Source organism: Ranitomeya variabilis, chromosome 2, assembly GCF_051348905.1.
Source record: "Ranitomeya variabilis isolate aRanVar5 chromosome 2, aRanVar5.hap1, whole genome shotgun sequence".
NCBI classification, from domain to species: domain Eukaryota; kingdom Metazoa; phylum Chordata; class Amphibia; order Anura; family Dendrobatidae; genus Ranitomeya; species Ranitomeya variabilis.
This window is the reverse complement of record NC_135233.1, coordinates 35,484,400-35,511,331: the sequence shown is the minus strand read 5'-3', so window position 1 is coordinate 35,511,331 and position 26,932 is coordinate 35,484,400. Positions and strand designations below refer to the sequence as shown.

The 26,932-nt window shown below is 43.2% G+C and overlaps 1 protein-coding gene across 4 annotated transcripts in view; it reads right to left on the bottom strand.

Moving 5' to 3' along the window:
• The window catches only part of ESRRG (estrogen related receptor gamma), a 1,109,342-nt gene that overhangs the window by 505,066 nt on the left and 577,344 nt on the right, over positions 1 to 26,932 (bottom strand). For all 4 annotated transcript variants that reach the window (XM_077282272.1, XM_077282267.1, XM_077282269.1 and 1 more), the window contains exon 6: positions 2,362 to 2,441. The gene's annotated coding sequence lies outside the window, so the exon portion shown is untranslated. The remainder of the gene's footprint in view (positions 1 to 2,361; positions 2,442 to 26,932) is intronic.

Below are 26,932 nucleotides of genomic sequence, written 5' to 3'. Positions count from 1 at the left end.
GTCAGGTAAAAGGTGGTTCGCCAGTCCGACTGATCAAAGAAGACTCATGGATGCCGTCAGGTAAAAGGTGATCCGCCAGTCCGACTGATCAAAGAAGACTCATGGATGCCGTCAGGTAAAAGGTGGTCCGCCAGTCCGACTGATCAAAGAAGACTCAGGAGCGGCGTCAGGTAAAAGGTGATCCGCCAGTCCGACTGATCAAAGAAGACTCATGGATGCCGTCAGGTAAAAGGTGGTTCGCCAGTCCGACTGATCAAAGAAGACTCATGGATGCCGTCAGGTAAAAGGTGATCCGCCAGTCCGACTGATCAAAGAAGACTCATGGATGCTGTCAGGTAAAAGGTGGTCCGCCAGTCCGACTGATCAAAGAAGACTCAGGAGCGGCGTCAGGTAAAAGGTGATCCGCCAGTCAGACTGATCAAAGAAGACTCATGGATGCCGTCAGGTAAAAGGTGGTTCGCCAGTCTGACTGATCAAAGAAGACTCATGGATGCCGTCAGGTAAAAGGTGATCCGCCAGTCTGACTGATCAAAGAAGACTCGTGGACGCCGTCAGGTAAAAGGTGGTCCGCCAGTCCGACTGATCAAAGAAGACTCATGGACACTATCAGGTAAAAGTTGGTTCTCCCTCTTCTATTCTAGCGGTCACAGACCACTGTCTTGGCTGAAGAGATGTGAGAATCGATGTGCATCAACTCATCTAATAGAGTTTTATTTACCCCTTTCCCGGGGAGACCCTAAAATGACGGCTAGCTGTCTGCCATTTTGCTGCTAATTCCTATTGTGAAAAATTGCTCATCTCAGATATATTAGGAACTGAATTAGCACAGAAGTTTGGACATAATTAAATTTAAAAAATTGCATTCATTTTGCCGCTGTGCAGCCATAAAACTACGAATCTCAACATGTCCTGCAGTTTTGCAAAACTGGAAAACCATAGACGAATTATCTCAGGTATGCACTCGGGACGAAAATACGGTCGTGTGAATGAGCTCAAATAGTAACAGCATATCGCCATTATGATCAGTGGGTGTCAGACATCAGGAAACCCCTCCAATCCTGTGATTAAATGGAAGGGTGCTCCTTGCCATGTGGTGCAGCCGGGAACTGCAGCCGGTTACATTTAAAAGGGTGTTGAGTAGTGATGAACGAACGTGCTGGGATAAGGTGTTATCGGAGCATGCTCGTGTGCTAACCGCGTGACTTCAGCGTGCTCAAAAATATGTTCGAGTCCCCGCGACTGTTCGAACAGCCGCAACACATGCAGTGATTTCCTGTTTGTTAAACAATCCTTCCATGTGTTGCAGTTGTTGAACAGCCGTGAGACATGCAGCGGCGAGGATTCGAACATATTTTTCCAGCACGCCGAAGACACTCGGTTAGCACCCGAGCATGCTCCCATAACACCTTATCCCAGCACGTTCACTCATTACTCGTGTTGGGTTGTGGATCCCTGCACAGCTGTGTTGTGAATTCCGTTCTTGGGCTCCCTCCGGTGGTTGTAAGTAGCACTTTTGTGAATTCTGCTCTTGGGCTCCCTCCTGCGGTTTTGAGTGGTATAGCTGCTTCTTGGATTTAGCATCAGCAGCTGCTTCCACTGATCGTCTTTCTGGCTCGGCAATTTTAGTCTGGCCTTATCCCTCAATCAATGCCAGTTGTCAATTGTTCCTGCTTGGAGTCACTGCTCTGTTGGATTTTCCTGACATTCTGACCCTTTCAGCAAAGATAAGTCCTTGCTCGTCCTTTTGCAGTCCACTTGTTGTGGACTTTATTGTTCAGCACATTCTATGTTTTGCTCATTTGTCCAGCTTATCAGTATGGATCTATTCAGCTAAGCTGGAAGCTCTGGGCAGCAGATTTTGCCCTCCACATCTTTAGTCAGGTGTGGAGATTTTTGCATTTCTCTGCGGTGGACTTTTTCTAGTTTTTATTACTGACCGCACAGTGTTCTTTCCTGTACTATCTATCTAGCTAGAAGTGGCCTCCTTTGCTAAATCTTGTTTCATACTGCGTATGTCATTTCCTTCTCCTCTCACAGTCATTATTTGTGGGGGGCTGTCTATCCTTTGGGGATTTTCTCTGAGGCAAGATAACTTTCCTGTTTCTACCTTTAGGGGTAGCTAGTTCTCCGGCTGTGACGAGGTGTCCAGGGAGTGACAGGAACATCCCACGGCTACTGCTAGTGTTGTGTTAAGATCAGGAACTGCGGTCTGTATAGTTACCACCTGCTCAGAGCTAGCCGCATGTCGCTCCTAAATCACCAGTCCATAACACAGCTGATGGCCGAGGTGACACAAGTTTTGCATAAATATCAGAATAGAAGCTAAAATAGCAAAAACAGGTGACTTTTTGAAAGTCCTACCTTTGGCGAGCACAATGCACTTTCTATCTTTCTTCTTCGATGATCATGTCCTTATAAAGTCCTCAAAAGCAATTCAAGTTCTGCAAAAGAAAATGTATTTACAGTCTGAGGAATAAGTAGAAAAAGATTCAGGTTAAAGGGGTTTTCTGGTTTTGGAGAACCACTTCCTCTGCAGTTTGTTAAAAAAAAAATCAAGTACTTTATTCACCCTCCCCAGGTCCAGTGCTGAGTCTTTGCTGCTGCTTCTGGTGTCTGTAGTGCTTTATTTTATACATTTATAGATCGAAAATTTCTGAACGTATCAATACAAAATATGTATATTCTTTTTTGGAACTGTTTTATTTTCAGTGGGACAGAGCTTCAGCACTGTATACTGTATATGTATAGCAGAAATGTCCTATCTAGAACTGGTGTTCACAGGAGTATCGTAATGATGGGGGTCTTCAGCAGACTCTTGGCTGTTCTGACAATCCATCAGCGCCCCCTGATCTCGTCTTCAGCCTCAAAAACTCAGCCAGCATGCAAGCGCCTAAAATGCTGTTTGCATGTCCTCTTTGGGTATATACACACGGTGGTGTTTACAGACATGTTCTGCCCGGAAAACACCCGAAGAAGAGCCGGATATGTCCTCAAAAAGTGAACATCATGCACAGCAATGTCAAAGTTACTTTTCTGTGCAAGCTTCATCTTATGTCACTTCTTTTAAAGAATTGACATGCTCATTCTTTGGGTGTTTTCTGCCCAAACTCTATACTTGACAGATCAGAGCGAACACCGCCAAAGGTGGAGCCACTGTATGAACAACAGCGAAGTCACCAATGAAGTGGCCTCGGGAAACACTGCCAGCATTTTCCTGAAACAGCTTCACCTGGGAAAACACGGGAACTGCCAGTTGTCACGGCTCCCGGGTATTATTGCTGCGGGGAGACCTGCACAGAGCAGCAAGGGAGCTGAGCTAAAAACCGGGTTACTAACCTGGTAACAAACAGGACCTGAAACATGTGACAGAGTGGGAGGTGGTCAGGGGCAGAGCCAGATGTTGGGGTGCAGAGAAGGGATAAACACAAGAGAGGTGTCAAACACAAGCAAGGATCGGAGCCAGGAGATCACAAAGTACCAAAGGGGAGAGACAGGGAATTGTGAGAAGTGAAGCCAGAGGTCAGTAATCCACAAGAACAAACAGAGTAATGCATGGAAAGCAAGGGAGAGTGTAGAGACCTACAACATTAACCCTGTGAGATCAGGACATTAACCATGTCCTAACCATGACACCAGTGTTTAAATGACGCCATATGCAAGTACCCTCAAGGTATGTACACATAGAGTTGAGGAGCTTTTTGGAGCCAGAACTGAATGAAAAGGGAGCAGAAATCCTCCTCAAAGTCTCAAGACTACTCAAACACTTGGATGGAGTTTCTGTAATGAAAACTCAGCAAAAATACTCCATGTGTATAGGTAAGAGTTTATGCTCACAAATGACTTTTAAGGCAGATTCCACCTTGAATTCGCAAGAAAAAATGCTGTGAAAAGGATGAGATTTCTGTGCATGTTTTACCTTATGTCACTTACTGTATGTTAACTGCTTAAAGGTTTGGAAACTATGAATCTGTTCAATGAAGTAACATGTTCATTCTTCGGGCAGCTTCGATTTGAACACACACTTTCTATATACAGTAATTGGAAGTATAGAACAAAGACTACAGCAGTTTTTTATTCAAAAACCTTTTTGTGCACATACTCGTTGGCTTTGTGCCTATATGGTTTTTCATTGAGTTGATGGAGCAGAAAGTGGCCATGTGTACACAAAGTCTTTTTGCAGAGTTTTTGGAGCACAAATTAAGCAGAACTTCCAAGTTTTTAAGGAGATTTTAGATTTAGTGAGTTTGGAGAGTATCCACTCAGTTTATGCTCCAAAAACTCATCTAAAAACTCTGTGTGCACAAAGATTCTATAAGAAACTCTCCAAATCTCAAATATCCTCAAAAACTTTCTTCTCAGAGTAAGACTCTGTTTGAACATGCTCATAGCCTATGAGCACATTAAGTTTTTTTGCTAAGTTTTTGGAGTGGAAATTGAGTAGAAACACTAAGTTTCGGAGAAGCTTTTACTTTTTGAGAAGGATTAGGAGATTTTCCGTTCATTTTCTGCTTAAAAAGTGAAGAAAGAATACTTTGAGTGTACATACTCTTATCCTATATGCCAATTGAGGTTTTTTTTATGAGTTTTTGAAGTGGAAATTGAGCAAAAACTCTATGTTTTGGAGAAGCTTTTACTTTTTGGGAAAGATTTGGAAAGTTTCCGCTCAATTTATGCTTCAAAAACTCCTCGAAAAACTGTGTATGCAAAAGACCTTGGAAGACTTTTTGATGTGAATTTCAAAGTGGATCTGGATGAAACTCCACCTAAAAAATGGTGCCGATTCAATTGGTCCACAAAATATATTGTATATACTAAATTTGACTATACCATGCGCCCATCGGCCACTACAGGTGCATTGTCATCTGGCCACGTGCCACCAGCCACTTGTGTGGTCTCATCCTAAAGTTAGAGTCATTTTTGTCATATAATATCAGTAGTACATGTGTAATATGGAACCTATTCAGCACCGAGACGACAGTCAGCCATGTACGAGCCGAGGTCTTGTGACCGTGCCAAAGATGACAGATTATGTTCTGGAAACTAAGCAAGCTAAAGTGGCCATTTGGGTTGTTTTCTGGCTGGAATGGCCCATTTCAATCAGTAAACTGCCTATACGCAGCACATAAAATCCGGATCTCACCCCATCAAGCGCCGGCGAATATGAGAGATTTCAGTCTCTGCAATAAGAGACACAAATCTGGAAAAACCAGGCAAAATCAGTTAAGCTCCAATTTAGCTAATTGCATCCCCCTCCCCCCACAGGAGATATAATTACATGAAACAAAACAAAGTCCAAAAAAAAAAAATAAGTGTGAGAGAAATTAATACCATCTGAGACGAGAAGAAAAGATGGAAAGAAATATCCGTCTTTCTTCACTTCTGCTTTTACCCGGACCCCCACTGAGATGAGTGGCGAGTTTGGAGAGCAGAAGTGCGTTCCTATAAACAAGAGCACATTTTAGAAGAGGGCTGCAGAAAATTAAAAATACAAAAAATAATTGTAGAAATAATTGCAATGGTTGTTTAAAGCGGTTTCTGGTCGCTATTAGTTTTTATTAAGCTGTCAGAACACCATTATATCCTAATTTAAACTGCGGCTTTTAATGCTCACTTGGAGATAACACAAGTCTTGTTTTTCTGTTTGAGGTTCCGGCTTTGCTCTGCTCAAACCATAAGTGCTCAAAGCTTTGACGTGATTAATAGCTGAGCGCCTCCATTTAAATACAGACCATGTTTCCAATTTTCTTTCTCCGACTACTTTCCTCGGCTTTATGCAGCAGCTGAACAATTGCAGAAACAATCACTTCCGTATTCCTCAGGCTGGGTTCACACCACACTTGGAATCTTATAGGGGTACCTTAAAGAGGACGTCTGGGACATATATTCATCAGATATTCTCAGGATAGGTCATCAATATGGTGGCAGGTCCAAACCCAGACACCCCACCTATCAGCTGTTTGAGCTACAGTGCACCAAGAATGACCATTACACATTGTAAGGAGATGTGGTGCCCAGCGCCGGGGACTGTGTACATCCAGCTGCAGCACGAGCTGTAGACTTATGATTAGTGGGGATGTCAGGTATTGGACCCCCACTGATCTGATATTGGGGACCTCCTAAAGACAGGTCATAATAAATAAGTCTGAGACAACCCCTTTAAAAACAGGATGCAACAGGTGGGATTGTATAAGTCTTAAGGAAGAAATGATTGATTATAGGAAGGAAGGAAAGATTGATTGTAGGGAGGAAGGTAGGATTGTAAGGAAGAAGGAAGGATTGTACAGAGGAAGGAATGAATGTAGGGAGGAAGGAAGGATGGATTATAGAGAGGAAGGAAGGAAGTATTGTAGGGAGGAAGGAAGGATGGATTATAGAGTGGAAGGAAGGATTGTAGGGAGGAAGGAAGGATTGTACAGAGGAAGGAATGATTGTAGGGAGGAAGGATGGATTATAGAGAGGAAGGAAGTATTGTAGGGAGGAAGGAAGGATTGTACAGAGGAAGGAATTATTGTAGGGAGGAAGGAAGGATGGATTATAGAGAGAAAGGAAGGAAGTATTGTAGGGAGGAAGGAAGGATGGATTATTGAGAGGAAGGAAGGATTGTAGGGAGGAAGGAAGGATTGTACAGAGGAAGGAATGATTGTAGGGAGGAAGGATGGATTATAGAGAGGAAGGAAGGAAGTATTGTAGGGAGGAAGGAAGGATTGTAGGACAGAGGGAAGGATTGCTTGTAAGGAGGAAGGAAAGATTGATTATAGGGAAGAAGGAAGGAAGGACTATAGGGAAGAAGGAAGAATGGATTGTAGGAAGGAAGGAAGGAAGGAAGGATTGTAGGAAAGAAGGAAGGGAGGATTGTAGGAAGGAAGGATGGATTGTAGGGATGAAGGAAGGATGGATTGCAGGATGGAAGAATATAAGGGATAAAGGAACAAAGGATTGTAGGAAGGAAGGATGGATTGTAGAGAGGAAGAAAGGAAGGATTGTAGGGAGGAAAGAAGAATGGATCGTAGAGAGGCAGGAAGGATTCTAGGAAGTAACGATGGATTGTAGGGTGGAAGGAAGGATGGATTGTAGGAAGGAAGGATTGAGGGGAGGAAGGAAGGAAAGAGGGATGGATTGTAGGAAGGAAAGATTTAAGGGAGGAAGGAAGGATTGTAGGGGGAAAGAAGGATGGATTGTACGGAATAAAGAAGGAATGATGGATTGCAGGAAGAAAGGATTGTAGGGGGGTAGGAAGGAAGGGTGGATTGTAAAGTGGAAGGAAGGATTGTAGGAAGGAAGGAAGGATTGTAGGGAAGAAGGAAGGATGGATTGTAGAGAGGAAGGAAGGATTATATGAAGGAAGGAAGGATGGATTGTAGGGAGGAAGGGAGGATGGATTGTAGGAAGGAAGGATTGAGGGGAGAAAGCAAGGAAAGAGGGATGGATTGTAGGAAGGAAAGATTTAAGGGAGGAAGGATGGATTGTAGGGGGAAGGAATGATGGATTGTACGGAATAAAGAAGGAATGATGATTGCAGGAAGAAAGGATTGTAGGGAGGCAGGAAGAAAGGATGGATTGCAAAGAGGAACAAAGGATTGTAGGAAGGAAGGATTATAGGGAAGAAGGAAGGATGGATTGTAGGGAGGAAGGAAGGGTGGATTGTAGAAAGGAAGTATTTTAGCGAGAAATGAAGGATTGTAGGGGGAAGAAAGGATGGATTGTAGGAAGGAAGGATTGTATGAAGGAAGGAAGGATGGATTGTAGGGAGGAAGGAATGATGGATTGTAGGAAGGAAGGATTGAGGGGAGGAAGGAAAGAAGAAAGGAAGAACTGTAGGAAGGAAGCATGGATTGTAGGAAGAAAGGATTTTAGGGAGAAATGAAGGATTGTAGGGGGAAGGAAGGATGGATTGCACAGAGGAAGGAAGGAAGGATGTACAGTCATATGAAAAAGTTTGGGCACCCCTATTAATCTTAAGCTTAATGTTTTTTAAAAATTGTTTTTTTTGCAACAGCTATTTCACTTTCATATATCTAATGACTGTTGGACACAGTAATATTTCTGCCTTGAAATTAGGTTTATTGTACTAACAGAAAATGTGCAATCTGCATTCAAACAAAATTTGACAGGTGCATAAGTATGGGCACCCTTATCATTTTCTTGTTTTAAATACTCCTACCTACTTTTTACTGACTTACTAAAGCACTTTTTTTGGTTTTGTAACCTCATTGAGCTTTGAACTTCATAGCTAGGTGTATGCAATCATGAGAAAAGCTACTTAAAGTGGCCACTTGCAAGTTGTTCTCCTGTTTGAATCTCCTCCAAAGAGTGGCATCATGGGCTCCTCAAAACAACTGTCAAATGATCTGAAAACAAAGATTATTCAACATAGTTGTTCAGGGGAAGGATACAAAAAGCTGTCTCAGAGGTTTAACCTGTCAATTTCCACTGTGAGGAACATAGTAAGGAAATGGAAGAAAACAGGTACAGTTCTTGTTAAGGCCAGAAGTGGCAGGCCAAGAAACACATCAGAAAGGCAGAGAAGAAGAATGGTGAGATCAGTCAAGGACAATCCTCAGGCCACCTCCAGAGATCTGCAGCATCAACTTGCTGCAGATGGTGTCACTGTGCATCGGTCAACTATACAACGCACTTTGCAAGCACGCCACAAACAGAGTCGGCTGAGGTATGCAAAAGCACATTTGGAGAAGCCAATTTCTTTTTGGAAGAAGGTCCTGTGGACTCATGAAACCAAGATTGAGTTGTTTTGTAATACAAAAAGGCGTTATGCATGGCGGCAAAAAAACCCAGTGCGTTGTATAGTTGACCGATGTACAGTGACACCATCTGCAGCAAGTTGATGCTGCAGCTCTCTGGAGATGGTCTGAGGATTGTCCTTGACTGATCTCACCATTCTTCTTCTCTGCCTTTCTGATGTTTTTCTTGGCCTGCCTCTTCTGGCCTTAACAAGAACTGTACCTGTGTTCTTCCATTTCCTTACTATGTTCCTCACAGTGGAAATTGACAGGTTAAATCTCTGAGACAGCTTTTTGTATCCTTCCCCTGAACAGTTATGTTGAATAATCTTTGTTTTCAGATCATTTGACAGTTGTTTTGAGGAGCCCATGATGCCACTCTTCAGAGGAGATTCAAACAGGAGAACAACTTGCAAGTGGCCACTTTAAGTAGCTTTTCTCATGATTGCATGCACCTAGCTATGAAGTTCAAAGCTCAATGAGGTTACAAAACCAAAAAAAGAGCTTTAGTAAGTCAGTAAAAAGTAGGTAGGAGTATTTAAAACAAGAAAATGATAAGGGTGCCCATACTTATGCACCTGTCAAATTTTGTTTGAATGCAGATTGCACATTTTCTGTTAGTACAATAAACCTCATTTCAAGGCGGAAACATTACTGTGTCCAACCGTTATTAGATATATGAAACTGAAATAGCTGTTGCAAAAAAAACAATTTTTATAAAACATTAAGCTTAAGATTAATAGGGGTGCCCAAACTTTTTCATATGACTGTATTGTAGGAAGGAAGGGAGGAAGGATTATAGGAAGGAAGGATGGATTGTAGGAAAGAAAAAAGGATGGATTGTAGAGAGGAAGAAAGGATTGCAGGAAGGAAGGAAGGATGGATGGTAAGGAAGAAGGAAGGATGGATTGTAGGAAGGAAGGATTGAGGGGAGGAAGAAAAGAAGAAAGGAAAAACTGTAGGAAGGAAGCATGGATTGTAGGAAGGAAGGATTTTAGGGAGAAATGAAGGATTGTTGGGGAAGGAAGGATGGATTATAGGAAGGAAGGATGGACTGAAGGGATAAAGGAAGGAAAGATTGTAGCAAGGTAGGAAGGAAAGATTGTAGCAAGGTAGGAAGGAAATGAAACAAAAGGGAAGGAATGAAGAAGGAATGTTGGAAGGATAGGAAAAAAAGAAAAGGAAAGGAAAGTGAAGAAGGAAGGATGGAAAAAAGGAAATGAAAGCAAAGAAGAAAGGAAGCAGGAGGGAAAGGGAAAGAAGAAAGGAAAATAAGGAAAGAGAAGGAAGGAAGCAAGGAAGCAAAGGAAAAAGAGGAAGAAAGGAAAGGAAAAGGAGGAAGGAATTCTGCATTTTCTCAAGTATCATTGCCACCCTTATACATTGGGAACATTAGCCAGTTCTGATATTATAACAAACCTATACACATAGCTGTTGTCCACGAGTGGTGCTATTTAAAAAATGAAATAAAAATCTAATGTTCACTTACTAATCTCTTTTTCAACCCTATTTAACCCATTAATAGTGTACTCTGATGTGTTTTTACAGTGAGTCATAAAGGATCTATTTGGATTAGATTTCTTTGACTACAAAACCCATTTTCAGATTCCCCATTCTTAGTTAATACAGGGACTTCCCCAATTTACATTCCACCTACTGAACAGAGTGAAGCTCATCTGTAAAGGTTGTCTTTCTTAAGCAGGTATATGTGTACATTACACGGCCTATAGATATGAATAGGTGCTGTGTAATACTTAATTTCACCTTTAGTGGCGCTGCAGGGATATCGACCACTTACTACAAGGTTTCCTCACAGAACTCAGTGGATTTGTGAGGGGTCCCACCAGTAATCAGACATTATAGTTGAGGAATAAGCCAGGTAACTTTTCAGCTACTTTTTAAAACTAGGGTTGTTATTTAAAGGGAACAATTTTCATATGAAAATGGGACAGATTTTGATAGATTTTTTGGTGGGACCTGGCTGCTGAGATCCCCATCAATTTAAATAATGGATTCCATTGACATCTATATGAAAGATAACTACTCTTACCTAGCAATGAAGCCTGAAACCGAATTATTCTCAAGGTCATGTAGGTCCCAGAGATCTAATTCCAATATGCAATTTTTTATTATCTATTTTCCTCCCATAGTATCATGGTTCAGAAATACCATGCTGTCAAGTGTGAAAAATCCATATAAACAGATCAATGGCTGTTGTATGGCCCTTTAAGAGAGGGGACTCATACAATGTTGGCTCCATTGTAAGACTGGCTTTAGGCTGTAGGTGCTGTAGTCAGATAAGACCAAAATTGAACATTTTGGCCACCAAGGGAAAAACACCAAGAACACCATCCCCACAGTGAAGCATGGTGGTGGCAGCATCATGCTGTGGGGATGTTTTTCGGTAGAAGGGACAGAGAAAATGGTCCGAGTTGAGGGGAAGATGGATGATGCAAAATACATTGATATTCTTGAGCAAAACCTGTTTCAGTCTTTCAGTGATTTGAGACTGGAGCGGAGGTTCATCTTCCAACAAGACAATGTCCCAAAGCATACTGCTAAAGCAACACTCGAGTGCTTTAAGTGGAAGCGTGGAAATATTTTGGAGTGGCCTAGTCAAAGCCCAGACAATAATTCAATTGAGAATCTGCGCTCAGAGTTAAAGATTGTTGTTCACCAGAGGAAACCATCGATCTTAAAGGAGCTGGAGCAGTTTTGCCTTGAGGAATGGGAAAAAATCCCAGATGCAAGATGTGAAAAGCTCATACAGACATTATACCGACCTTACCACTTACCTGTCTGGCCCCTCCATTCCTCACCGTCACCTATCCAGTCCTCAATGCATCTTCTGATCCTTGCTGGAGCACTGAAATCTCCTGGCCTCTGAGCTGATACTTTTGTGTTTGATAAGGCATAAAGTAACCTTGTGCGCACATACACAGAACCGTCCTGGGCCTCATCAGAGCCGAAAGTCCTACCTTAGTGCGAGAGGCACGGAAGATTTTGGTAGTCACAATGGGGATCAGAAGATGTGGCGATGACCAGAAAAATGACAGTAAGGAGCATGAGGCTAAGGATGTGATCAGTAAAGTAAGTATAAGGATTTTTTTTTGTAACCTATTGATGGCTTTTATGGTTTAGGAAATTGGCTGATGCTTGCTGAATAGACAAAAAAGGAAGTTATACAAAAAAAAAATCAGCTTTGGGCAAATGCTAATTCTTGTAACATTCGAGTAAAATTCAATTCCATTTGAATATATTTTCGCTCATCTCTATAATGCGACCCCCATCTCATACGCTTTAAGGTCCCCTTAATTTCTAAGTACACCCTTGCCTGTAATACTAGTCTACAAAAAAAAGACCTGGATCTGTAAAGCGAACAAAAAAAAATTACCCAAGGATCTAATTCAACTTCGTAGACGTAAAACTCCATGTAAGAGAGCTGTAACTTGTCAACTGAAACAGCAGCTTCGGGAAATCACCGGCAAAAAGAAGAAGAAGAAGTAAAAAAAGAAAAAACTTTCTCGAAAGGAAAAAAAAATAACATTCACAATGTAAGATTTAGTCTTCAAATTATTCTGTCAGTCTTATGACAATTTAATTATATTTTTTTATCTTGTGTTTCTTTATTCAGTTTAAGTAGCAATGTCTCGTCAATATCTTATTCAGGTGTAGCATGAAAAAGTCTAACAATCCTGGGCTGGCAGCCAAGCTTGCATCTGACTGACGCTTGCTTAACTGTGCAAAGATTTGCTCCGCTTCAAAAAGGAACTTGCCTACACTCGAACCAGTAGTGACAGCGAAGGTGTGGGGCTGAATTTTAACAAAGCCCTCTCCAGCATGTGCTCAGAGAGGCGGAACCGGCACTTAGACTCCGCGCTAAAAGACTTCAATCTTCTTCTAGCTCCTAATTTGCCTTCGATGCAAACTCAAAGAGTTTTCATAAAAGCAGATCATTAGCGGATTCACAGCTGCAATATATTGCTGTCATTCCATTCCGAGGAACGTTTGTGCCCCCCCACCTTCCCCCCATATAAAGAAGACTTGTGGCCATTAACGGAGATAATAAATGGGATAAATATTCGTTTTCTAAATATGAATTAGATGCATATGATAAATATAAATGATCCTGTATGTATAGTGATGGATCGTCTGGCCAGAAGAAGAATCTTCTAAAAGCCACAAATATTAAAAACATGTTTCTGATAAAAGGAAACTCACTTTTTAGCAATAACAAAAATGTGCAAAAAAATTAGTGTTGACTATTTTTACGGTCTTACCCCACTGATCCTTAAATGTTTATTTCCATTTTATAAAAGTTTTCCCATTGCTAGGACATCCCTTTATGATAGGTGGGGAGCTGCCCGCTGGGACACCTATCAATTCCAAAGGTATGTGCACATGACATTTATGTCAAGAGGAAGAAACACACTCGGTAGTGACCAAAGCCATCAAAAAAGCAGGAAGCGACTACGAAAATTGGCAAAAGACAGTTCAGAAAAAAATGTCAGAGTAACCTGAAGTGTTTTTTTGAGTGGTTTTCCATTTTCCAATGTTTATCTCTATCAAGCAAAATCGTTTGCAAAACGTTCAAAAAAACCCGTGGTGTCCATTGACTTATTATAAACTACAAAGCGTCTACAAAGCGTCTTCAGAGCGGAAAAAGCATGAAGAAGGGCCGGGCCAATTCTTTTAACCTCTTGGCGTCTTTGGAGATCTGAAGAGGTTAAAAGACGCTCAAAGGACTGAACACATGCACAGCGAGTCGTTTTGACATAGAGATGCATATGTTCCTTCTTTTGTGCTTCTTCAGGAGGTTTTTGGAGCAGAATCCACCTGAAAAAGATGTTGTTTACCCTATGAGTGAAGTGGCTAAAGTACCCATACCTACATACTGTCCCGGATTTGGAGGCCCAGTACTTGCAAACTTGGTACACCCTAGAAAGAAAGGAGTTGGTGTAGGTCAGAGGGATATTAATTAAACCTCCGAATACCACAACAGAAATGTTGGTGATTTAAGGACTGGGTGTCCTTTCTCTGTTTTCCACTACAAACCAAAGCTAATTGCCACCCGATGTGCATAGAACTACAGCAAAGCCCAATCCATTGGGACCATACTGGGACGACATGGCTGGTGCACTAAAGAAAAGCCATACACAGGGCTAAATCAGTGCTATTCTCTCAATTCTATTCTCAGAATTGGTGGGAATCTCAAAAGTTGGACCCCCACCAATTATAAAGTGACAGCTATAGGCTGAAAAACAAAACATTTCGGCTGGGGCTACAAGGCGTCTTTGACAGCAACATCTGATCAAAGTTCACAAAGTGACATTGTTACAGCGCAGCACAATACAAGTGACATAGGTACTGCGACCATGATCAGGCAAATTGCTCGTAAAACACTCTGTCCAATCATTAGGAGTACGGTTGAGCGAAACAGATTGGACAAATTCAAAAATCGCCGACTTTCGGCAAAGTCGGGTTTCATGAAACCCGACCCGATCCCAGTGTGGGATCGGCCATGAGGTCGGCGATCATCGCGCCAAAGTCGCGTTTCATATGACGCGTTCAACGCCATTTCTCAGCCAATGAAGGAGGACGCAGAGTGTGGGCAGCGTGATGACATAGGTCTCGGTCCCCACCATCTTAGAGAAGGGCATGACAGTGATTGGCTTGCTTTCTGCGGCGTCACAGGGGCTATAAAGGGGCGTGCATGCCGACCGCCATCTTACTGCTGCTGATCTTAGCATAGGGAGAGGTTGCTGCAGCTTCGTGAGAAGAAGGGATATAGTTAGGGAGGGAAGATTAACCCCCAAACCGCTTGTGCTGTAGCGATTTCCACTGTCCAACACCACCTTTTTTTGCAGGGACAGTGGAGGCTATATCTTTGTGCATCAGCTCTGTAGCTTATTAGGCTGCCTTATAAGGCTCCCTGATAGCTGCATTGCTGTTTGTACCGCTGCTGTGCAAACCAACTGCTTTTTTTTTTTAAAAGCAAAAATCCTGTTGCTCTTTCTGCACATTTATCTTGTTTATTTGTCCACACTTTTGTGTGCAGCAGTCCTTTTTGTTGCTGCCATACTTGTCCTGAGATCATTGTAGGGAGATTGAAATTGTACTACAGTCCTTGTATTTTTTCATATATCTTCCAGCCACTTGCTGCCACTTACATTGCGTTGTGTTACACACTGGGCCTGAGTTTGGGTTCATTCTCCCCCCAAAAAAAGTGAGATTGAAATTCTCACAAAGTGGATATATTTCAGTCCTGTTAGTTTGTCATGTATCAGCCAGCCACTTGCTGCCACTCACATTGCGTTGCTTTATACACTGGGCCTGAGTTTGGGTTCAGTCTCACCCCCAAAAAAGTGAGATTCAAATTCTCACAAAGTGGATATACCTCAGTCCTCTTAGTTTGTCGTGTATCAGCCAGCCACTTGCTGCCACTCACATTGCGTTGTTTTATACACTGGGCCTGAGTTTGAGTTCAGTCTCCCCCCAAAAAAAGTGGGGGGCCTACTCACGGTGTCAGCCACTCCTTACAATTGTCCTCCGCTGAACAAAGCAATGCCTCCAGTTTAGTCCTGTTACCAATTTTGAACTGCATTTAGCCTACTTACTTATTTGGGCCTACTCACTGTGTCATCCTCTCATTACAATTGTCCTCCGCTGAACAAAGCAATGCCGCATGGTTAGTCCTGTTACCAATTTTGAACTGCATTTAGCCTACTTACTTATTTGGGCCTACTCACTGTGTCATCCTCTCATTACAATTGTCCTCCGCTGAACAAAGCAATGCCGCATGGTTAGTCCTGCTACCAATTTTGAACTGCATTTAGCCTACTTACTTATTTGGGCCTACTAACTGTGTCTGCCACTCCTTACAGTTGTCCTCCGCTGAACAAAGCAATGCCGCCTGGTTAGCCCTGTTACCAATTTTGAACTGCATTTAGCCTATTTACTTATTTGGGCCTACTCACTGTGTCAGCCACTCCTTACAATTGTCCTCCGCTGAACAAAGCAATGCCGCCTGGTTAGTCCTCTTACCAATTTTGAACTGCATTTAGCCGACTAACTTATTTGGGCCTACTCACTGTGTCAGCTTCTCATTACAATTGTCCTCCGCTGAACAAAGCAATGCCGCCTGTTTAGTCCTGTTACCAATTTTGAACTGCATTTAGCCTACTTACTTATTTGGGCCTACTCACTGTGTCAGCATCTCATTACAGTTGTCCTCCACTGAACAAAGCAATGCCACCTGGTTAGTCCTGTTACCAATTCTGAACTGCATTTAGCCTACTTACTTATTTGGGCCTACTCACTGTGTCAGCCACTCCTTACAATTGTCCTCCGCTGAACAAAGCAATGCCACCAGTTTAGTCCTGTTACCAATTTTGAACTGCATTTAGCCTACTTACTTATTTGGGCCTACTCACTGTGTCAGCATCTCATTACAGTTGTCCTCCACTGAACAAAGCAATGCCGCCTGGTTAGTCCTGTTACCAATTTTGAACTGCATTTAGCCTACTAACTTATTTAGGCCTACTCACTGTGTCAGCCTCTCCTTACAATTGTCCTCCGCTGAACAAAGCAATGCCATCTGGTTAGTCCTGTTACCAATTTTGAACTGCATTTAGCCTACTTACTTATTTGGGTCTACTCACTGTGTCAGCTACTCCTTACAATTGTCCTCCGCTGAACAAAGCAATGCCTCCAGTTTAGTCCTGTTACCAATTTTGAACTGCATTTAGCCTACTTACTTATTTGGGCCTACTCACTGTGTCAGCCTCTCAGTACAGTTGTCCTTCTCTGAACAAAGCAATGCCGTCTGGTTAGTCCTGTTACCAATTTTGAACTGCATTTAGCCTACTTACTTATTTGGGCCTACTAACTGTGTCTGCCACTCCTTACAGTTGTCCTCCGCTGAACAAAGCAATGCCGCCTGGTTAGCCCTGTTACCAATTTTGAACTGCATTTAGCCTACTTACTTATTTGGGCCTACTAACTGTGTCTGCCACTCCTTACAGTTGTCCTCCGCTGAACAAAGCAATGCCGCCTGGTTAGCCCTGTTACCAATTTTGAACTGCATTTAGCCTACTTACTTATTTGGGCCTACTCACTGTGTCAGCCACTCCTTACAATTGTCCTCCGCTGAACAAAGCAATGCCGCCTGGTTAGTCCTGTTACCAATTTTGAACTGCATTTAGCCTACTTACTTATTTGGGCCTACTCACTGTGTCATCCTCTCATTACAATTGTCCTCCGCTGAACAAAGCAATGCCGCATGGTTAGTCCTGTTACCAATTTTGAACTGCATTTAGCCTACTTACTTATTTGGGCCTACTAACTGTGTCTGCCACTCCTTACAGTTGTCCTCCGCTGAACAAAGCAATGCCGCCTGGTTAGCCCTGTTACCAATTTTGAACTGCATTTAGCCTACTTACTTATTTGGACCTACTCACTGTGTCAGCCACTCCTTACAATTGTCCTCCGCTGAATAAAGCAATGCCGCCTGGTTAGTCCTGTTACCAATTTTGAACTACATTTAGCCGACTAACTTATTTGGGCCTACTCACTGTGTCAGCTTCTCATTACAATTGTCCTCCGCTGAACAAAGCAATGCCGCCTGTTTAGTCCTGTTACCAATTTTGAACTGCATATAGCCTACTTACTTATTTGGGCCTACTCACTGTGTCAGCATCTCATTACAGTTGTCCTCCGCTGAACAAAGCAATGCCGCCTGGTTAGTCCTGTTACCAATTTTGAACTGCATTTAGCCTACTTACTTATTTGGACCTACTCACTGTGTCAGCCACTCCTTACAATTGTCCTCCGCTGAACAAAGCAATGCCACCAGTTTAGTCATGTTACCAATTTTGAACTGCATTTAGCCTACTTACTTATTTGGGCCTACTCACTGTGTCAGCCTCTCATTACAGTTGTCCTCCGCTGAACAAAGCAATGCCGCCAGTTTAGTCCTGTTACCAATTTTGAACTGCTTTTAGCCTGCTTACTTATTTGGGCCTACTCACTGTGTCAGCCTCTCATTACAGTTGTCCTCCGCTGAACAAAGCAATGCCGCCTGGTTAGTCCTGTTACCAATTTTGAACTGCATTTAGCCTACTTGCTTATTTGGGCCTACTCACTGTGTCAGCCTCTCATTACAATTGTCGCCCACTGAACAAAGCAATGCCGCTTGGTTAGTCCTGTTACCAATTTTGAACTGCATTTAGCCTACTAACTTATTCGGGCCTACTCACTGTGTCAGCCTCTCCTTACAATTGTCCTCCGCTGAACAAAGCAATGCCATCTGGTTAGTCCTGTTACCAATTTTGAACTGCATTTAGCCTACTTACTTATTTGGGCCTACTCACTGTGTCAGCATCTCATTACAGTTGACCTCCGCTGAACAAAGCAATGCCGCCTGGTTAGTCCTGTTACCAATTTTGAACTGCATTTAGCCTACTTACTTATTTGGGCCTACTCACTGTGTCAGCCACTCCTTACAATTGTCCTCCGCTGAACAAAGCAATGCCACCAGTTTAGTCCTGTTACCAATTTTGAACTGCATTTAGCCTACTTACTTATTTGGGCCTACTCACTGTGTCAGCCTCTCATTACAGATGTCCTCCTCTGAACAAAGCAATGCCGCCAGTTTAGTCCAGTTACCAATTTTGAACTGCATTTAGCCTACTTACTTATTTGTGCCTACTCACTGTGTCAGCCTCTCATTACAGTTGTCTTCCGCTGAACAAAGCAATGCCGCCAGTTTAGTCCTGTTACCAATTTTGAACTGCTTTTAGCCTGCTTACTTATTTGGGCCTACTCACTGTGTCAGCCTCTCATTACAGTTGTCCTCCGCTGAACAAAGCAATGCCGCCTGGTTAGTCCTGTTACCAATTTTGAACTGCATTTAGCCTACTTGCTTATTTGGGCCTACTTACTGTGTCAGCCTCTCATTACAATTGTCGCCCGCTGAACAAAGCAATGCCGCCTGGTTAGTCCTGTTACCAGTTTTGAACTGCATTTAGCCTACTAACTTATTTAGGCCTACTCACTGTGTCAGCCTCTCCTTACAATTGTCCTCCGCTGAACAAAGCAATGCCATCTGGTTAGTCCTGTTACCAATTTTGAACTGCATTTAGCCTACTTACTTATTTGGGCCTACTCACTGTGTCAGCATCTCATTACAGTTGTCCTCCGCTGAACAAAGCAATGTCGCCTGGTTAGTCATGTTACCAATTTTGAACTGCATTTAGCCTACTTACTTATTTGGGCCTACTAACTGTGTCTGCCACTCCTTACAGTTGTCCTCCGCTGAACAAAGCAATGCCGCCTTGTTAGCCCTGTTACCAATTTTGAACTGCATTTAGCCTACTTACTTATTTGGGCCTACTCACTGTGTCAGCCACTCCTTACAATTGTCCTCCGCTGAACAAAGCAATGCCGCCTGGTTAGTCCTGTTACCAATTTTGAACTGCATTTAGCCGACTAACTTATTTGGGCCTACTCACTGTGTCAGCTTCTCATTACAATTGTCCTCCGCTGAACAAAGCAATGCCGCCTGTTTAGTCCTGTTACCAATTTTGAACTGCATATAGCCTACTTACTTATTTGGGCCTACTCACTGTGTCAGCATCTCATTACAGTTGTCCTCCGCTGAACAAAGCAATGCCGCCTGGTTAGTCCTGTTACCAATTTTGAACTGCATTTAGCCTACTTACTAATTTGGACCTACTCACTGTGTCAGCCACTCCTTACAATTGTCCTCCGCTGAACAAAGCAATGCCACAAGCTTAGTCATGTTACCAATTTTGAACTGCATTTAGCCTACTTACTTATTTGGGCCTACTCACTGTGTCAGCCTCTCATTACAGTTGTCCTCCGCTGAACAAAGCAATGCCGCCAGTTTAGTCCTGTTACCAATTTTGAACTGCTTTTAGCCTGCTTACTTATTTGGGCCTACTCACTGTGTCAGCCTCTCATTACAGTTGTCCTCCGCTGAACAAAGCAATGCCGCCTGGTTAGTCCTGTTACCAATTTTGAACTGCATTTAGCCTACTTGCTTATTTGGGCCTACTCACTGTGTCAGCCTGTCATTACAATTGTCACCCACTGAACAAAGCAATGCCGCTTGGTTAGTCCTGTTACCAATTTTGAACTGCATTTAGCCTACTAACTTATTCGGGCCTACTCACTGTGTCAGCCTCTCCTTACAATTGTCCTCCGCTGAACAAAGCAATGCCATCTGGTTAGTCCTGTTACCAATTTTGAACTGCATTTAGCCTACTTACTTATTTGGGCCTACTCACTGTGTCAGCATCTCATTACAGTTGACCTCCGCTGAACAAAGCAATGCCGCCTGGTTAGTCCTGTTACCAATTTTGAACTGCATTTAGCCTACTTACTTATTTGGGCCTACTCACTGTGTCAGCCACTCCTTACAATTGTCCTCCGCTGAACAAAGCAATGCCTTCAGTTTAGTCCTGTTACCAATTTTGAACTGCATTTAGCCTACTTACTTATTTGGGCCTACTCACTGTGTCAGCCTCTCATTACAGATGTCCTCCGCTGAACAAAGCAATGCCGCCAGTTTAGTCCAGTTACAAATTTTGAACTGCATTTAGCCTACTTACTTATTTGTGCCTACTCACTGTGTCAGCCTCTCATTACAGTTGTCTTCCGCTGAACAAAGCAATGCCGCCAGTTTAGTCCTGTTACCAATTTTGAACTGCTTTTAGCCTGCTTACTTATTTGGGCCTACTCACTGTGTCAGCCTCTCATTACAGTTGTCCTCCGCTGAACAAAGCAATGCCGCCTGGTTAGTCCTGTTACCAATTTTGAACTGCATTTAGCCTACTTGCTTATTTGGGCCTACTCACTGTGTCAGCCTCTCATTACAATTGTCGCCCGCTGAACAAAGCAATGCCGCCTGGTTAGTCCTGTTACCAATTTTGAACTGCATTTAGCCTACTAACTTATTTGGGCCTACTCACTGTGTCAGCCTCTCCTTACAATTGTCCTCCGCTGAACAAAGCAATGCCATCTGGTTAGTCCTGTTACCAATTTTGAACTGCATTTAGCCTACTTACTTATTTGGGCCTACTCACTGTGTCAGCATCTCATTACAGTTGACTTCCGCTGAACAAAGCAATGCCGCCTGGTTAGTCCTGTTACCAATTTTGAACTGCATTTAGCCTACTTACTTATTTGGGCCTACTCACTGTGTCAGCCACTCCTTACAATTGTCCTCCGCTGAACAAAGCAATGCCACCAGTTTAGTCCTGTTACCAATTTTGAACTGCATTTAGCCTACTTACTTATTTGGGCCTACTCACTGTGTCAGCCTCTTATTACAGATGTCCTCCGCTGAACAAAGCAATGCTGCCAGTTTAGTCCAGTTACCAATTTTGAACTGCATTTAGCCTACTTACTTATTTGTGCCTACTCACTGTGTCAGCCTCTCATTACAGTTGTCTTCCGCTGAACAAAGCAATGCCGCCAGTTTAGTCCTGTTACCAATTTTGAACTGCTTTTAGCCTGCTTACTTATTTGGGCCTACTCACTGTGTCAGCCTCTCATTACAATTGTCGCCCGCTGAACAAAGCAATGCCGCCTGGTTAGTCCTGTTACCAATTTTGAACTGCATTTAGCCTACTTGCTTATTTGGGCCTACTCACTGTGTCAGCCTCTCATTACAGTTGTCCTCCGCTGAACAAAGCAATGCCGCCTGGTTAGTCCTGTTACCAATTTTGAACTGCATTTAGCCTACTTACTTATTTGGGTCTACTCACTGTGTCAGCTACTCCTTACAATTGTCCTCCGCTGAACAAAGCAATGCCTCCAATTTAGTCCTGTTACCAATTTTGAACTGCATTTAGCCTACTTACTTATTTGGGCCTACTCACTGTGTCAGCCTCTCAGTACAGTTGTCCTTCTCTGAACAAAGCAATGCCGTCTGGTTAGTCCTGTTACCAATTTTGAACTGCATTTAGCCTACTTACTTATTTGGGCCTACTCACTGTGTCAGCCACTCCTTACAATTGTCCTCCGCTGAACAAAGCAATGCCGCCTGGTTAGTCCTGTTACCAATTTTGAACTGCATTTAGCCTACTTACTTATTTGGGCCTACTCACTGTGTCATCCTCTCATTACAATTGTCCTCCGCTGAACAAAGCAATGCCGCATGGTTAGTCCTGTTACCAATTTTGAACTGCATTTAGCCTACTTACTTATTTGGGCCTACTAACTGTGTCTGCCACTCCTTACAGTTGTCCTCCGCTGAACAAAGCAATGCCGCCTGGTTAGCCCTGTTACCAATTTTGAACTGCATTTAGCCTACTAACTTATTTGGGCCTACTCACTGTGTCAGCCACTCCTTACAATTGTCCTCCGCTGAACAAAGCAATGCCGCCTGGTTAGTCCTGTTACCAATTTTGAACTGCATTTAGCCGACTAACTTATTTGGGCCTACTCACTGTGTCAGCTTCTCATTACAATTGTCCTCCGCTGAACAAAGCAATGCCGCCTGGTTAGTCCTGTTACCAATTTTGAACTGCATTTAGCCTACTTACTTATTTGGACCTACTCACTGTGTCAGCCACTCCTTACAATTGTCCTCCACTGAACAAAGCAATGCCACCAGTTTAGTCATGTTACCAATTTTGAACTGCATTTAGCCTACTTACTTATTTGGGCCTACTCACTGTGTCAGCCTCTCATTACAGTTGTCCTCCGCTGAACAAAGCAATGCCGCCAGTTTAGTCCTTTTACCAATTTTGAACTGCTTTTAGCCTGCTTACTTATTTGGGCCTACTCACTGTGTCAGCCTCTCATTACAGTTGTCCTCCGCTGAACAAAGCAATAAGTCCTGTTACCAATTTTGAACTGCATTTAGCCTACTTACTTATTTGGGCCTACTCACTGTGTCAGCCACTCCTTACAATTGTCCTCCGCTGAACAAAGCAATGCCTCCAGTTTAGTCCTGTTACCAATTTTGAACTGCATTTAGCCTACTTACTTATTTGGGCCTACTCACTGTGTCAGCCTCTCAGTACAATTGTCCTCCGCTGAACAAAGCAATGCCATCTGGTTAGTCCTGTTACCAATTTTGAACTGCATTTAGCCTACTTACTTATTTGGGCCTACTCACTGTGTCAGCATCTCATTACAGTTGACCTCCGCTGAACAAAGCAATGCCGCCTGGTTAGTCCTGTTACCAATTTTGAACTGCATTTAGCCTACTTACTTATTTGGGCCTACTCACTGTGTCAGCCACTCCTTACAATTGTCCTCCGCTGAACAAAGCAATGCCTCCAGTTTAGTCCTGTTACCAATTTTGAACTGCATTTAGCCTACTTACTTATTTGGGCCTACTCACTGTGTCAGCCTCTCATTACAGATGTCCTCCGCTGAACAAAGCAATGCCGCCAGTTTAGTCCAGTTACAAATTTTGAACTGCATGTAGCCTACTTACTTATTTGTGCCTACTCACTGTGTCAGCCTCTCATTACAGTTGTCTTCCGCTGAACAAAGCAATGCCGCCAGTTTAGTCCTGTTACCAATTTTGAACTGCTTTTAGCCTGCTTACTTATTTGGGCCTACTCACTGTGTCAGCCTCTCATTACAGTTGTCCTCCGCTGAACAAAGCAATGCCGCCTGGTTAGTCCTGTTACCAATTTTGAACTGCATTTAGCCTACTTGCTTATTTGGGCCTACTCACTGTGTCAGCCTCTCATTACAATTGTCGCCCGCTGAACAAAGCAATGCCGCCTGGTTAGTCCTGTTACCAATTTTGAACTGCATTTAGCCTACTAACTTATTTGGGCCTACTCACTGTGTCAGCCTCTCCTTACAATTGTCCTCCGCTGAACAAAGCAATGCCATCTGGTTAGTCCTGTTACCAATTTTGAACTGCATTTAGCCTACTTACTTATTTGGGCCTACTCACTGTGTCAGCATCTCATTACAGTTGACTTCCGCTGAACAAAGCAATGCCGCCTGGTTAGTCCTGTTACCAATTTTGAACTGCATTTAGCCTACTTACTTATTTGGGCCTACTCACTGTGTCAGCCACTCCTTACAATTGTCCTCCGCTGAACAAAGCAATGCCACCAGTTTAGTCCTGTTACCAATTTTGAACTGCATTTAGCCTACTTACTTATTTGGGCCTACTCACTGTGTCAGCCTCTTATTACAGATGTCCTCCGCTGAACAAAGCAATGCTGCCAGTTTAGTCCAGTTACCAATTTTGAACTGCATTTAGCCTACTTACTTATTTGTGCCTACTCACTGTGTCAGCCTCTCATTACAGTTGTCTTCCGCTGAACAAAGCAATGCCGCCAGTTTAGTCCTGTTACCAATTTTGAACTGCTTTTAGCCTGCTTACTTATTTGGGCCTACTCACTGTGTCAGCCTCTCATTACAATTGTCGCCCGCTGAACAAAGCAATGCCGCCTGGTTAGTCCTGTTACCAATTTTGAACTGCATTTAGCCTACTTGCTTATTTGGGCCTACTCACTGTGTCAGCCTCTCATTACAGTTGTCCTCCGCTGAACAAAGCAATGCCGCCTGGTTAGTCCTGTTACCAATTTTGAACTGCATTTAGCCTACTTACTTATTTGGGTCTACTCACTGTGTCAGCTACTCCTTACAATTGTCCTCCGCTGAACAAAGCAATGCCTCCAATTTAGTCCTGTTACCAATTTTGAACTGCATTTAGCCTACTTACTTATTTGGGCCTACTCACTGTGTCAGCCTCTCAGTACAGTTGTCCTTCTCTGAACAAAGCAATGCCGTCTGGTTAGTCCTGTTACCAATTTTGAACTGCATTTAGCCTACTTACTTATTTGGGCCTACTCACTGTGTCAGCCACTCCTTACAATTGTCCTCCGCTGAACAAAGCAATGCCGCCTGGTTAGTCCTGTTACCAATTTTGAACTGCATTTAGCCTACTTACTTATTTGGGCCTACTCACTGTGTCATCCTCTCATTACAATTGTCCTCCGCTGAACAAAGCAATGCCGCATGGTTAGTCCTGTTACCAATTTTGAACTGCATTTAGCCTACTTACTTATTTGGGCCTACTAACTGTGTCTGCCACTCCTTACAGTTGTCCTCCGCTGAACAAAGCAATGCCGCCTGGTTAGCCCTGTTACCAATTTTGAACTGCATTTAGCCTACTAACTTATTTGGGCCTACTCACTGTGTCAGCCACTCCTTACAATTGTCCTCCGCTGAACAAAGCAATGCCGCCTGGTTAGTCCTGTTACCAATTTTGAACTGCATTTAGCCGACTAACTTATTTGGGCCTACTCACTGTGTCAGCTTCTCATTACAATTGTCCTCCGCTGAACAAAGCAATGCCGCCTGGTTAGTCCTGTTACCAATTTTGAACTGCATTTAGCCTACTTACTTATTTGGACCTACTCACTGTGTCAGCCACTCCTTACAATTGTCCTCCACTGAACAAAGCAATGCCACCAGTTTAGTCATGTTACCAATTTTGAACTGCATTTAGCCTACTTACTTATTTGGGCCTACTCACTGTGTCAGCCTCTCATTACAGTTGTCCTCCGCTGAACAAAGCAATGCCGCCAGTTTAGTCCTTTTACCAATTTTGAACTGCTTTTAGCCTGCTTACTTATTTGGGCCTACTCACTGTGTCAGCCTCTCATTACAGTTGTCCTCCGCTGAACAAAGCAATAAGTCCTGTTACCAATTTTGAACTGCATTTAGCCTACTTACTTATTTGGGCCTACTCACTGTGTCAGCCACTCCTTACAATTGTCCTCCGCTGAACAAAGCAATGCCTCCAGTTTAGTCCTGTTACCAATTTTGAACTGCATTTAGCCTACTTACTTATTTGGGCCTACTCACTGTGTCAGCCTCTCAGTACAGTTGTCCTCCTCTGAACAAAGCAATGCCGCCTGGTTAGTCCTGTTACCAATTTTGAACTGCATTTAGCCTACTTACTTATTTGGGCCTACTCACTGTGTCAGCCACTCCTTACAATTGTCCTCCGCTGAGCAAAGCAATGCCGCCTGGTTAGTCCTGTTACGAATTTTGAACTGCATTTAGTCTACTAACTTATTTGGGCCTACTCACTGTGTCAGCCTCTCAGTACAGTTGTCCTCCACTGAACAAAGCAATGCCGCCTGTTTAGTCCTGTTACCAATTTTGAACTGCATTTAGCACACTTTATTATTTGGGCCTATATCTGTGTTTCCTCCTCATCCTGCCCATTGCCCAGCCACTGCTAGATGAGTCTGCTGGTACATTGACCCAGACCACTACATTCCCCTTGCACTCTACACAGCCAGAATCTGACGCTGTTGAAAGTCACGTTCCCCTTCCCGCATACTATACCACCTTACACGGGGACAAAGAGGAAGGTGCAGATGAAAGTGCAGGTTCCTTCATCAGGTGGGGGGGCATACTCGTTGGCGACGTCAGTGGCACAGGGCCCCTCATAGTACACAAAAGTGTCTCTGCCGGTGGGAGGCACCACCCGCCGTCAAACACACCTCCGTTATATGAGGGGCCCTGTGTCAGTGCCAATGCCAACGAGTGGGCCCCCACTGCTTGCTCAGGATTACAGCACTTCCAAAGTTGAAATACTTACCTCTCCCTGCTCTACCGCCGTGACGTATTCCGTATTTCCTGGGCCCACGAAAAACTTGAACCAGCCCTACCCCCCCACAACTTTAGCCAAATGACCCCCAGTTTTCAATGCCTAACTATTATTATTAAGTAAATTAAGATTGACAAGCTTAAGTAATAAGAATTGATGTTTTTGGCATTAAAATGGGCACTGTAGGTGTTTTCCTGTCCTCCACTCACTGCCGAATTTGATTCCCCATTGACTTGCATTGGGTTTCATGTTTCAGTCGGCCCCCGACTTTTCGCAATAATCGGCCGATTTCACCCGACCCGACTTTTGACAAAGTCGGGTTTCGCGAAACCCGACTCAATCCTAAAAAAGTAAAAGTCGCTCAACTCTAATTAGGAGATCTTCCAGAACATTCTATAAGGGCGTCTTACTGGAACTTTGGGAAGTGAATAAACCACTTTATCTTTGATAGTCAGGAAGAAAAAAACTTTCATATATTCTAAATAGATTATCTAGATAGTAGTCCCCCGTCCGGTCTGGACAGCGCTGTCAGTACTCACATTGGTTTTCTAAATCTGGGGGGCAT